Raw genomic sequence first — 13,418 nt, 5'->3', positions numbered from 1 at the left:
GTATAAGTAATTCCTCTAGAATTCAAAACTTGATCTGTGTTACAAAGTGTAAATTTTATGTGGTTTAATATAAGCTTTGTGTGTAATTTTCGTTGCATTAGGTCAAAACAAACGGAAACTACAATAAGAAAACGGAAACCAAAAAAATCAGTCATTTTTCAATTTGTAAAGGGTATAAATCAAGAACAGTAAAAGTGATGCCACCAAATATGAACTTGATCTGAATTTATAAATGTGGAAATAAGTGGTGTGTATATAAGTTTCATAACATTTGGTTGAGGCAAACTAAAATTAGAGAGAAAAGAACAATAAAAATTCAGCAATGCATAACTGAAGAAAGGTAAAAGTAACACCAGTGACCACCCAATTTTTTGGGACATACAACAAAATGTATGTACTGATGGATGAACAAGGAATTTAACACACCCTTGCTTTTTAGTAATTACCAAACTTGTCTCATATAAAACATGTAATACATTAATACATGTCTGTAATAACCATGATAACTACATTGTAGGCCTTACATGTTATACATGTACAAATGTTACAGCTAAGTTTAATCCCTTGAAATCCCTTGTCTCATTGACTAAAGAAGTTACCATGGTTGATTAAAAATGTATACATTTAATTTGAAAATTAGTTATAAAGGCTGTGTATTATACACAGCCTTTATAACTAATTTTCAACTATTTAGTTGCTGCACATATAAAGTTTCAAAAATTCCCTAGTGCACACCAAAAACAATAAATATATGTTACTACCGAAGAAAATTTTAGAAACGAAGAGTTGACAACTCATTCAAATTATCTGGCATAACAACATGCATGTTATTTTCACTAATAACTTATTTAATATAAAAAAAAAAGATGTGGTATATATGATTGCCAATGAGACAACTGTCCATATGATAAGAGACCAAAATGACACAGAAATTAACAACTATAGGGCACTGTACGGCCTTCAACAATGAGAAAAGCCCATACTGAATAGTCAGCTATAAAAGGTCCCTAAATGACAATATAAAACAATTCAAACGAGAAAACTTAGGGCCTTATTTTTGTACAATAAATGAACACAAAACAAATATGTAACACATAAACAAACGACAACCACTGAGTTACAGGCTCCTGAATTAAGTTATCCCCTTGACCATGTACATTTGTACTGTTAACTGATGAAAAAGATTGGCAATACATTTGTAAATCATAACAAGAACTTATTTAGTCTGACAGAGATCAAATTTAACCACTTTGATACACCATTGAATTCATACATGTACAACAGGCATATGGATTTAATAAGATGGATTAGAACATTTAAATAATTTAATACTTTTATATTATACATGTATACTATATATAGAGAATAATACATGGCAAAATCCGTATCATATGTCGTATCATCCCGAGACATCAATATCAGCCCAAGGGCCTTTAGCCTCGAGGGATGATATTGGTCGAGGGTGATACGGCATGTGATACGGATTTTGCCATGTATTATACACTTTATCATATATTTCAACAGAAGAGTATTATATTATATGAACTGTTTTCTGATCCATAGCACTGGGTTACCTTCAGTTCTACTTTTGTCTTGTTTCAAAGGCCTTAAAAGTACTGCTCAATTACTTATCCGAAGCACCTGGGTTACCTTACAATTTGCGTGCTGTTGTTTTAAAAATATTTTGTTTATGATTGTATTAACTTGTGTGTTTTTGTTTTTTTTCATAGTTGCATTTAGTGTGCCAAAAAATATGAAAACTTGACGTTCGTGACATCACATACAATATGAAAACTCGACGTTCGTGACGTCACATACCAAACAATGACGTCATTCAAAAAATTTACCTATTTTGAGGAATATTTTGGAATTCTCTGAGGCATTGCTTTCTAGATTATATGATGGATTCATAGATTTTCATATTGATTTATGTGCATATAAAAAGCAGCCGGCAATTATTTTATGACGAGAGGTATGTACATGTAATAAAAAGGATGACTTTGTTTGAATATTTTGTTGTTGTCAGACTATCTACATGCATGTTACACATTTTGATTTCGTGTAAGCTGTGAAAAAATATTTTTTCTACTGGACCATTTTATTGAAAATAGCATTGGAAGCTCTATATACACTCCATTGCTTGTTCTTTTTATACGACCACAAACAATTTTTGGGGATTGTATAGATAATGGTAAGGTGTTGTCGTTATCTGCAGCGTCCGAAGACACATTGGTTTCCGAACAATAACTTAGGTTTAAGTGCATAAATCTTTATGAATTTTGTTTAGAAGGTCCAATACCACAAAAAAAGGTTGGGATGATTTTGGGGATGATGGTCGGAAGTCCCAACCGTTTAGGAATAAGGGGCCCAAAATGGGCCAAAAACAAGCATTTTTCTAGTTTCAGGATTATAGCTTGTTTATAAGTATTTCAATTGCTCTGAAATTGTACCACAATGTTTAAAACCACAAGTACAAGGTTTTGATTCAGTTTAGGGGTCATGGGGCCAAAGTTTAGGAATAACTTAATAACTTAAGGGGCCAAAAACAAGCATTTTTCTAGTTTCCAGAAAATAACTTGTGTGTAATTGTATAGATCTCTATGAAATTGTACCACAATGTTCCATATAACAAAGGGAAGGCTGGGATAGAGTTTTGGGTTAGTTGCCCAAAATATGCAGGAATTAGGGGCCAAAAAGAAGCATGTTTCTAGTTTCCAGACAATAACTTGTGTTTAAGTGACTCATAAGCGGATTAAGGTGGGAGGCCCAGGCAGCCCTGCCCCCTCCCCCCCTCTTTTCTGGGAAAATTTTGGTTGATTATATAGGGAAGCACTGAAGCATGTCCAGATCAGTCCCCCTCTTAGGCAGTCACTGGGCCCCCACATATGAAAATTTCTGGATCCGCCATCGAGTGTATGGGTCTCTCTGAAATTATACTACAAGGTTCCATATATATACTACAAAAGAAAGGATGGGATTGAGTTTTAGGGTTATTGCTCCAAGGGGGATTTCAATAAGGGGGGGGGGATAGTTTGTTTACAACTTTTTTAAGGGATTCCTTTTTTTTTCAAAATTTTTCAAATTTGGGATTTTTGAAAAGTTTCATGCAATAATGTTCAGCAAAGTAAGATCTACAATGGTCAACATAACCAAAATTTCAATGGACCCCTTAAGCAGTTGATGCCCTTTATAGTCAATTTTTAACAACTTTCTCGTAAATTTTGCAATCTTTAACTCTTTTGTGTTTTGAGCAAAAACTAAAGAAGATAAAGAGAAACTTAACAGGCTATTAATAAAATATGTTTACAGGAGTTTTGCCTCTTGGAAATAGATTTTGAATTTGTAAGGAATTGCATCCCACACATGTCTACTTTTCTTGTAGATTATTTTTAAAATTTATGAAAAATGTAAAAAAAAAAAGAACATACTTATTTGTTGTGTATATATTGCTTTTTGACAGCAAATTTTATATATCCATCAATTGGTGAGGTACATTGAAACACTGTTCTTTTATTAAATGCATGAAGTATACAGATGGTAACACAAATGACAACATGTTATGTTCATGAGTTTAATATTTATATATAAATGTTATATTTCAACAATTTTGCCTATGAACATGATGAAACAGCAAATCAAGATTTAATAAACCAGAGTTAATGCCTAAATGGATTTTTTAAAACTTAGGCAGAAGAATAGTTTTTTATATATACATGATATATGAAAAGTTCATGCTATACATATATTTGTTGATTGTTTATAAATTGTTTCCATTAACTCAAAAGTAAAAGTATTAATTAGTGAACATCAGTTCATACTACATGTGCATTTAGTTTTTGTCTGGACTTTTGGATTAACTTAAAATTTATAATTTTAGAATCACTGATGTACATGCTACGGCGTACATGTACATGTAGGTGCAGATGTCCTGTAAAAAAAAAACTGGTATCAAAATTTAAAGTAAGTTCATATGTAGAATTGTATTTGATTTAAATAATTTTATGTTATCTATTCAAACTTTTTCAAGTGTAATTGTACATGTATACAGTTGTTATTTTTTCTGTCATTTTGATGTCAAGTATGCATCGAGGAATCCTTACCAGTCTCATCTGCTGCACACGCATGAGAAATGTGAAGCTCAAATAATTATAGCATTTGCATCACAGACCGTATATTATGAATTGTATATTTAACATAATCAAAAGTTGTTCTTGTCTTGAATATATGCATTAAATATTTGCCACTGTACCTTAAAATAAACAAGAAAAATTAATTTGATAATTTTCTTTTAACCGTAGAGCGTTTTTAAAGAACTAGAATATTGATACAAGGAGATGGCGTATGATCCTCAATGTGACAACTATCAATTAAAAAACTAAAGAACGAAGATAAAACATTTACTGGTCACTGTTCAGCAAGAACAATAATCAAAATCCATACCATAAAGTAACCTTCAACTTGTTTAAGAATGCAAAATGTGAACCATTGAAAAATTAAAACTACATATTGTATGGCAGACATTAATTAATATGTTAATAGAATGATTGTAAGGTGTTTATATTTGTCTTGCAGGTGCAATTCTTGCCAGATTTTTATAAAACTTATACTATACTTTAATATCAGCAATATATTGGTCAAGTTCACTACTTTTGACCGATTGACTATTTTCAAAAGAGTTATGCCCCTTGAAAATATTAAATAAAGGAAAATGGCCTTGTAAGCGCTCTCATTGGTTCAATTTTTTATAAAACACATAGTATACTGTAAGTAATGCCCTTGAAGTAGATATAGGAAGATGTGGTGTGAGTGCCAATGAGACAACTCTCCATACAAATAACAATTTAAAAAGTAAACCATTATAGGTTAAAGTACGGCCTTCAACACGGAGCCTTAGCTCACACCGAACAACAAGCTATAAAGGGCCCCAAAATTACTAGTGTAAAATCATTCAAACGGGAAAACCAACGGTCTAATCTATATAAACAAAACGAGAAACGAGAAACACGTATATATTACATAAACAAACGACAACTACTGTACATCAGATTCCTGACTTAGGACAGGTGCAAACATTTGCAGCGGGATTAAACGTTTTAATGGATCCAAACCTTCTCCCTTTTTCTGAAACAATAGCATAACATCACAACAAAGAAAAACATACGATAAAATATCAATTGGCAGACTTAACTCAATCATAAAACGTATGATTAAACAATGAACGAATAAATTTGATCTGCGATATTGTTTGAAATATTTCGTATACAAGAAAAAGAAGTTTTTTTCCAAGCACACTTTTTTATTTATAATTTTATTCAAGTGCCTTTTTTTAATTATTGCCCCTTGCTAAATAAAATATGTGCAACTCAGTGGACATTTAAACTCTGTTCTGTTATTTTTATTTTCAGGAACTGAAAAGTAAAGAAACAGAACCAAAGAACATTCATTTTAAATTAATACAATATTGAACTCAAAAGTCAATCTAGTTGTCTTTCTTAATTATAGATATAAGAAGATGTGGTATTAGTGCCAATGAAACAACTCTCCATCCAGGTCATAATTTGTTAAAGTAAACCATTACAGGTCAAAATACAGTTTTCAAACAGCTCACACGAAACAGCAAGCTATTAAGGGCCACAAAAGCGGCAGCATACACTAGCACCTGTAATAGCTAGCAGTGTAGACAATTAAATATCAATGTGTATGGTGATATAGCAATAGAAATATCACATCCATCAGAGGAAAATAGAATATAGACAATAGAAATATCACATACATCAGATTAGAATAGATTATCAACAATAGAAATGGTGTATGTCACAGAGACAAACATATGAAAATAGAATATAGACAATAAAAATTTGATATGTCATAGAGATGAAAATAGAGTATAGACAATAGAATTAGGGTATGTCAAAGAGGCAAACATAGAATGGGATATGTCAAAGAGACAAAAATATGAAAATAGAACATAGGCAATAGAAATGAGTATGTCAAAGAGACAAAAATATGAAAACAGAAGAGACAACAACTTAATATAAAAAAAGTTTTACTAGATATAAAATACAAATTATGGAGCACTGACTGTGATAATTATTTTTCTGCATAGAGGAATGCTAATGTATACAGTTGCTTTTTATTTGTTAAGAGCTTTTGATTTTGCCATGTATTTTCTGTGGAGTCAAGTATTTGGGGTTATTAAAATCATCATATTGAAGTATTTACACTCAAAATGAGTTCCTGACAGAAAAAAAAAGATGATGAAGAAGGAAAACATCAAAAACATTACCATTAAAAACAAACCAAACAAAAATACATATACAATTTACATGAAAAAATAAATGCAAAAAAAAAAAAAAACATAAAAAAAATATTTATTTAGGACCAATATAAAAACATATGAAAACATATGTTTGGGCCGAACATATGAAAACATATGTTTAGGCCAAACATATGAAAACATATGTTTAGGTCTGGGATGAAAACATATGAAAAACATATGTTTATAAAAAACATATGAAAAACATATGTTTTTCATATGTTTACATGTATGAAAAACATATGTTTTTCATATGATTTTATAAACATATGTTTTTCATATGTTTAACATATGTTTTTCATATGATCAAAAACATATGTTTTCATGTCGGGCCTAAACATATGTTTACATATGTTTTCAAACATGTGAAAAACATATGTTAAACATATGAAAACATATGTCGCAATTTTTCCTATGTACAGACAAATCTAAAGGATTACAAATATCTGTCACTTTATACAGACAAATCTCAAGGATTACAAATATCTGTCACTTTATACAGACAAATCTCAAGGATTACAAATATCTGTCACCTTATACAGACAAATCTCAATGATTACAAATATCTGTCACCTTATACAGACAAATCTCAAGGATTACAAATATCTGTCACTTTATACAGACAAATCTCAAGGATTACAAATATCTGTCACCTTATACAGACAAATCTCAAGGATTACAAACATCTGTCACTTTATACAGACAAATCTCAAGGATTACAAATATCTGTCACTTTATACAGACAAACTCAAGGATTACAAATGGCTTTTCCTTTTTTAAATTATTCAACACGTATCTACGTCATAACGTAGGTAATTTTCTACTTACTTGCTAAACTTGTAAATAAACAGAAGTAAATTCCTTTACAGCAGAAACAATGCATGATTTAAAGCAAGAAAAGACTCATTAACCATACATTTATGATTCTATGATCACATGGTTGATTAACTGATTGTTTGTGTTTTGCGCCACTTTTGGCACTCTTCGCCATATCATGGCTGCCTGTTTTGTTTGTGTTTCGCGCCACTTTTGACACTCTTCGCCATATCATTGCTGTCTGTTTTGTTTGTGTTTCGCGCCACTTTTGACACTCTTCGCCATATCATGGCTGCCTGTTTTGTTTGTGTTTCGCGCCACTTTTGACACTCTTCGCCATATTATGACTGCCTGTTTTGTTTGTGTTTCGCGCCACTTTTGACACTCTTTGCCATATCATGACTGCCTGTTTTGTTTATGGAGAAAACCAGAGTACCCGGAGAGGACTGCCGACATTCGACAAGATAAATGGCAAACCTAGTTTATTGAAACCATTGCCACATCTTATCAAGGTTATATATAACATCGAGTATCTTAAATTTCACGAGTAGTCATGAAGTCCAGTAAAAATTCTCCGATATAATATATGTATATTCATTTTTTTAGCTATAGGGAGATGGCAATATTTTGTCAAACATGAACATTTCACATGATGGCATCGCGGGAGGGAAATAAGTTTCATGGGTGAACAAGTATTCATAGCTCCCTGATTCAAAAGAAATAAAAGTTTGGTTTCACTGTTTATACCTTTTTGTTTATTCTTAAAAATGAAATATCCATCCACATGTAATTTTTCAATCCGCTAGTATTAATAACTTTCATGACATTAACAAACATCACTAATTTACTCATTATTAAATGGCATGATTTCCTGATTTGTCTGAAATAAATCTAAAGACAATTGTGACAATTCTATTGCTATGTGAAACAATTAAACGTAGAATAAAAGAGGGACGAAAGATGCCATAGGGACAGTCAAACTCATAAATCGAAAATAAACTGACAACGCCATGGCTAACAATGAAAGGGACAAGCAGACAAACAATATTACACATGACACAACATAGAAAACTTAAGAATAAACAACACGAACCCCACCAAAAGCTAGGGGTGATCTCAGATGCTCCGGAAGGGTAAGCAGATCCTGCTCCACATGTGGCACCCGTCGTGTTGTTTATGAGATAACAAATCCGGTAAATAAACTATATGACACGACATACGACGTAACCGGTATGTCAATTCCAGAACGGTATATAATATTAAGAATGAAATATGCATATTTTAGGTGAACAATATAAACCTGCTTTTTTTATTTTTAATACCATAACATAATTTCTAATTAAGCTTTTGCGAAATCAATCAAATATAGAAAAGATAGTCGGTATGATAAATTTTGTTACACAGTGTGCTAGTGACTTAATACGATAAATATCGGGTTAATAAATTCCACATAGTGATTCAAGCTTCGCTCTCATCCGATATGGAATTTACTGACCCCATATATATCGTATACGGTCACTAGCACACAATGTAACTATTTTAAAATATAGGAAGCTTTCCGATCCAAGATAAAAGTTATTTAATTCCTGTGACATAATTAACCTTAAGGCTCGCGGGTATAAGATTTTCAGAAAAAAATTAAACATTTATTTTTCATTACAAATATAAATATTACCTTTAGCAGTTGTTACTTTATCATATGGTACAAAATTTAAAAAAAAATCAATTCATGTTGGCCCCAGGTGACTTTTAAAATGTAGATATCATTGAAAAAGCTCCAAATTATCTCCCTTTAGTGCAAAAATGCCATTTTTGGGCATTAAAATTGAAAGATCTTTTTTAACTCATCGGTGACCTATATTTTTTATTGTTGTTTTCGAATAAGCTGTACATAGACTATATTAAATGTACAATTTAAGCGATTTCTGTAATTTAGTTCTTTTTTTATTTCGATATTACCGCTATTTCTCCTATTAGTTCAACAGAAAAAAGGACATTAACAAAAATGAATGCTTCTTTCGAAGGCAGACTGTGAGTGTAAATGAACGGTAATCCCATTTTTTTTAATTTGATTTTTCTAATAAAAAAAAAAGTATAAGATAAAGTTCAATTATAGAAAAATATAGCGAAATCCTATATTAAATAAAAATTTTGATTTAGACCCGCGAGCCCCCTTCAACTAAGCAAGGTTTAACTTCTCCTGATGCCGTTACATGTTCTGATACAATCTAATAATATCTTATAATGAACTAAAGCCATCAACTTTAATCAATTTGAAACTTCTAATTACCAAGCAAATATTTGAGTACTCACCTCTTAAAAACTCTTAGATATAAACAAACAATGAAGATCAAATCGTCAAAAACTCAATAAGTTCATATTCTGTAAGTATTTGTATAGCTGAATCATATAACGACTATATGATATAGTTTAGTAAATATAAAAAAAAAATTGTCCATGTTTTTTTTTTTTATAAATTGTAGCACAGTATTCTTATAGATTAGTTCGATAGTTTTTTTTCGTTTAAATTGATTCACCTTTTTCCTATCGAGGCTTTATATTTATAGTTGACTAAACGGTATTGGGTTTTCACATTGACGAATGCCGTAACACAACTATTTATATCTTTGTCATTTGAACTCCGGTGGATAGTTTTATTAGCAATCAGGTGTACCATCACTAATTCGGACAAGCACAGAAATTAGTACATATTTGTCACAAAATACTTCTTACGCATAGGTAACGGTGTAACATTCAAAATCTGAGGAATATTTTGGTTTCAAATGAAAACTGAATGACTTGTGATTGTAAAACACTTTTGACGTATAATTTTGAATGAAAAACTTGCATTAGATTTAAAATTTTCATTAGAGGTATATATGTTGATTTTTTTTCAGTACAAGACACCTTAACGCGTTGCTTCGACATTAAATTTGGGAAATCCCGAGTTCAAAATACAAATCAATAGGGACTTGAATTATCGGTGTACTTCCATCATACTAAATCTACGTCTCATTATTTTATATAATTGCATATAGTATAGATGGGATGAACATCCTCATCGATATAGAACATGTAGAATTAAAAGTATTTCAGTAGCCTCTTAACACAAATTCTATTTATTGAAATACATAAAATGCTTGTCCCGATTTTTTGTGTAGAAGTGTGAACTATAGAACTTAAACATTGCTATCATGGTAAGTGTATTCCCTCCACAACCGTATTAATAAAAACACAATTTATAAATCTAATCGCTGTTTTATTTTTTTGAGCAAATAGCCATGATTTATGTGTGTAAACTAGTATTCTACGAGGACAAACTAACACCCTTCAAAGTTTTTCAATGATCTAATTTTTATTACTAGTAATTATTTTTAAAGATTTAAAGAACGCAAGCGAACCACACGTGATTTGGGATAGGTGGATACTTACGTCGGTAGCTTTCTGCTTAATATGAAATTATTTAAAATGATCATGAATTAAGCATTGTTAAGATACAAAAAGACCCACAAGTACATTTAATCGGTTGAGTGTTTTTACATTGTCTGATTTTAAAGTTAGTAAAAAAATTTACTTAAATGATTATTACAACATGTTTTTACCTCGTGATAATGAAAATTGTCACTAGGAAACGCGACCTACTTAAATCCTGTGTCGGATCACTTGATTTAAGCTGGGGTCACACATTCACGATTTTTACTGCCGTCCTTGACAGGACCATTCCCGATTAAAATTTGTCAAAAGTCTGATCAAGATCCTGTGAATCGTGGATGGAAATTCGATTTGTATCTTTCGCCAGGTAAAATTCGACCGAGTCTGTCACGACTGCGTCCCGATTCTACCGAATGTAATCCGACAGAGATCAGATAGTGACAAGACAGTGAACCGACGCTGACGGAAGTTATCCGTTTGAAAACTGTCGGCATAATCGGGATGATCAGGTACAGTCGGAACGTAATCCTATCACGGTCCGCTCTATCGTATTGCAAACGGCTTTGTCTGGTCTCAGTCGTATTGTATTATGTTATTGTCGGGACTTCTCCAGATCATTCCCGTTCCACAGGACACCGTCCCGAATACACAGAACATTGTTAGGAATTCGATCCGATACAGCAGAATCTGTCACGACATAGGCACGATTGTAATCCGACTAGACAAAATCGGCTGAGTTCCCCCGAATGTTACGGGACGCACCTAACTGTCGGGGTGCTTTGCCGAACTATTCGGACCCTTCCCGACCAGTAGGAATCTGTTACGAACTAAAACGACTGCGTTCAGACAATAATAGGACATTCCAGATAATTGAGGATACTAATCCGACTTTTTCACTTTTCGTGTCGTATCGCTGTCTGATCTCAAACGGGAGCAATAATCGGCAATGTGTGAACCCCGCATTAAGCCTGGACTTTTTTTGTGGTAAGTATCTCTTAATCTCTAGTTTCTGTGTAGTGTTATCTTTCATTTGTCATTTTTGAATATTACTTGTGTACTGTTTAGTCTTATTTGGTGATATCCATTTGACGTGGCTCTGTAATAATACATCCCGTAATTGTGTTATTGTGCTATGGTAAAATTTTGTATTCTTGTCTTGCATTTTTGTTAATTTGTTTTGTCTATATGCCTTTTTGTGTTTCTTATTTTAACATATTTGTTTGTAATTATAGTGATTAACATTTTAACACAATTTTGACTGCAATACCCAACTTTTTGACATTTTTACCTATTGTGTCTGTTTGTTTTTGTTCACGCATCGTTTTCAATATAATGGAACTATACGCGACTGTCATGCAAGTGAGAGGTTTTATTTAGATAGCTATAAAACCAGGTTTAATCCATAGGAAAAATTACTGTAGCAAGTCGGAAATTAACATTTGTTATCAATTTGTTGATGTATTTAAGCTTTTGATATTGCCATTTGATAAGGGACTTTTGGATTTTTTTTCGAAGTTCGATTCTTTTGTATACTGTTTTGTCAATCTGTTCATCTTTTATACGTTTTGCCATGTTATTATCAATTGTTTTGACAAATTATTTTTGATTGGGTAGATCTTGGAATCTTTCTGATTATTCCACAGAACTTTTGATTTTATTTGAAACTGTCCTTTTCAGTGATTTTTGAGTTTGTATTTTTTATTTTTTTTTAAAAAGTTTTTGAATTATTATAGCTGCCATTCATCTGTATCTCATCGGATTACTATTCTTTCTGAGTAAAATTCTTGAGAGGTCACAATGTAAGTATACACCTCTCTAAAAATCAGTAATTCAGTAATTCAAGAAAGAATGTCATCCTGTACCAGATGATTATGATTACACCGTATTACCTCTACTCCATGACTAAATATAACTAAAACACAAATATAAATTTGCCGACAGCCCGTCGAACGTGATAGACGCCGTATTTAATTTGTATCTCAAATAATTTCCAGCAGTACACATTTTAACAAATATTAAAACATATATACAATATTTTAAATATCAATGTATCCATAGTGTATTCGCTTAAATTTCTGAATGTTACCCTTCATAGATAGTCAAGGCCGTCCAGGAAAAACCAACAATCGTTCACATGATATATGAATATGAATGGAAACCTGTATCCGTGCCAATGCTCGAGCCTATCTCCGGATAAAAGTGGCGGACCACACCTTTAATTAGCAAATACATATACAAATAGAAAATCAGAAAAAACAACTTTAATTGCAATCAGCAATTAAAAATAAAGGAGCTTACTATGTTGAACGACGGCTAGAAAGTGAAGCGCTTGAAAAACATTAATATATCGTAAGACAAAATTCAACTTCTGATTGGTCAATTTTGTCATGCCTTATGAATATTTATGAAAACGTAACGACAATACAATATTTTCCCGCTTTACTATACGAACCGCGGGAAAATACAAGTATTACCTCTACTCCATGACTAAATATAACTAAAACACAAATATAAATTTGCCGACAGCCCGTCGAACGTGATAGAAATATACAAAGAAAGGGTACACGATCCCAAATATGAAACTATAAACCTAAAACTTGAGAAATTTTCAAACGTTTTTCTATGGAGTCTACGATATAACCATCTTTACTCGAGTCAGATTTCCATCTGCCGTGTTTTTTCAAACACCTGTCGCTAACGTCTGCGTTAGCAGCCACTGTGGCACCACCTGATCTGAACGAGTGCAGACCTATGTTACAACCAGGACGAATAATTCTAATTCTCTTAAGAAGACACTCCCTAGCCGCCGTGTAACTGAGTTTCTTATCCTTATTTATCAATTTACACAACTCTC

The 13,418-nt window shown here is 32.1% G+C and overlaps 1 protein-coding gene and 1 long non-coding RNA gene across 2 annotated transcripts in view; one reads left to right on the top strand and one right to left on the bottom strand.

Annotated features, from left to right (window-relative positions):
• Positions 1-13,418, bottom strand: part of LOC139485007 (glycine receptor subunit alpha-2-like) — a 100,599-nt gene that overhangs the window by 53,405 nt on the left and 33,776 nt on the right. The gene's annotated exons all lie outside the window — the stretch shown is intronic.
• On the top strand, positions 1,872-5,473 carry LOC139486927 (uncharacterized). Its single transcript, XR_011655686.1, has 2 exons — positions 1,872-1,972; positions 5,406-5,473. It is a non-coding gene; the product is annotated as an uncharacterized lncRNA (long non-coding RNA).

This window comes from Mytilus edulis, chromosome 8 (assembly GCF_963676685.1).
Source record: "Mytilus edulis chromosome 8, xbMytEdul2.2, whole genome shotgun sequence".
NCBI classification, from domain to species: domain Eukaryota; kingdom Metazoa; phylum Mollusca; class Bivalvia; order Mytilida; family Mytilidae; genus Mytilus; species Mytilus edulis.
Note: the sequence above shows the minus strand (reverse complement) of the source record. Positions and strands in the feature narration are given on the sequence as shown.